Genomic DNA, 2,147 nt, shown 5'->3' on the forward strand with positions numbered 1-2,147 from the left:
GATCAACCGTGACTTGACTGAACTCAGGAAGATCAGCTGTGACTTGACTTGACTCCTGAAGAACAACTGTGACTTGACTTGGTTCAGGATTGGCAGCTGTGACATAATGGGGCGCTGTTGTGTCCGCCATTTTGTGAGCGTGCTCTAGTGTGGCCGCCATTACACAAGTGAGTGTGCCTCCGCGACACCCACAGTGAATGTTGAACCAACAGTCAACAAAGCATATAGTCCAAAAACTGACTGAGAGATGAGCGGGGACCTTCACGGATTAAACGTGATTTGAGCGGCTGATTAATGCCCTCACAAAAGAAGTCTATGAGTACACAGTCCGGCAGATCTGAATAATGAGCGATGGCTAAATACTCTTGAATATAGCCTTCCGGCGATCGAGTGCCCTGTCTAAGGGCTAACAATATTCTTACCGTATCCATACCTGGCCAATGTCCATCCGAGAAGCTGCTGGATCCTTGTTGGGCCAAGTATTCTGTTACAGAGGGAACAGAGGAAGCGTGCTGATCCATTTGCAAAGCTTTATTCTTAAACATGGTTAAAACAGGCAAGGGTCAGACAATGGCACACAGGTATATCGAGGACAAGACAATAGTAATCCAAAGCGGGCGTGGTCGATCGGCGGCTAACAGTATCCAGAGGGCTTGACAAGAGGGGTAATCCGACAACATGAGCAATAGTCCAGGCAAGGTGCAAACACAGTCCGAACGGCAAGACGAAAGGGATAATCCAAGCTAGGCTAATAATTCCAGGGCAGGCAGCTGACAGACAGGATGAGATAAACAGACTGGAACCAAGACACCGGTAAAACAAAACAAAACTAGATTCAGAAAACTAGGACAGGAAACTGGCTCTGTAAAGTGCTACCACTTAGAGAGCAATAATTGCAAACAATACTCGGCGATCTGAACAAGGAAGTCCAGGGCTTATAAAGCATGTCTGATTGGATTCAGCTGTGTGTGTGTAATCAGTGCATTCAGCTGTGTGTGTGTAATCAGTGCAATGGATGATGGGAACTGTAGTCCGGAGTGACATGTAACAGTCTGTGTGGTGTGAGAGTCAATGTAGTGAGCGCGTGACCTCTGGTGGTGAGTGAACGGAAGTTCATAGACTGGATTCGTGACAATTAACTAACAATGAACAATGCATCTGTCAGCATTACTTAATCTTAGTTGATGTTAACTTACAAGTATACTAATGCATCTCTTCACATTGACATCTTAATTATTTAACGCTGGTTAATGCATAGTTAACATAAACTAACAATGAACTATGCCTGTAAATAACTTTAATGGGTAACACTTTAGATTACAATCCGCAAAGAACTACGTAAGTATACTGAATTTACGGTGTACGTTTCTGTAATTATAGTGTACCTATAAAGAACGTATGTGTAGGTATAAGGGAACAATGTGTTACGTTTGGGTAATAAGGGGGTAACAACTAGATATGCAAACTGCAAAGAACTGCGTAAGTAAACTGAAGTTACAGCGTAACTTTTTTGTAATTATAGTGTAGAATTATATTATTCAGTACCTCCGTGTAGGTATAAGGGAATAATATGTGAAGTTTGGGGAATAAAGGGGTAGGTAACAAGCTGTAAAATTACAAATAATTTATACTGTAAGTATTTTGAAACTAAGAGGTACCTATTCTAATATTATGTTGTATGTCTGGCCTAAGCAACAATCTTATGTTTGGGAATGATTTAGAAAGACGATATATACTTTTTTTATAATTTTATATTGGTATTTTATTATAGGCAAATAGCTATTTTTTAACCATGGGTTACACATTCTATTATTAAAGGATGGACATGATGGAGATTACTGAACAACAAAACTGGACATCTAGTGAAATGAGTTAATGAGTTTCTGCTATGATTTATAATTCACAAGTCTACTTACCTTATGAAAGCTTATTCGTCGATTTCAGCAACTTCACACCAGCAACTTCTCAACACCACTATCACCAAATAACTTTGCATGATATACCATCAAGTAGCAAAAAAAGGGTTTAATTTGGCCATCGAACAATTAACTTAAAACTAGTGGAACATTTTTCTCTGTAATCTGTAATCAAATATACACTTGTTCTGTGTTTAAGTCCAACTTGTTCCTCCCTTGTTCCATGTAGTT

The sequence above is a fragment of the Sinocyclocheilus anshuiensis genome, unplaced genomic scaffold (assembly GCF_001515605.1).
Source record: "Sinocyclocheilus anshuiensis isolate Anshui unplaced genomic scaffold, SAMN03320099.WGS_v1.1 scaffold1245, whole genome shotgun sequence".
NCBI lineage: Eukaryota > Metazoa > Chordata > Actinopteri > Cypriniformes > Cyprinidae > Sinocyclocheilus > Sinocyclocheilus anshuiensis.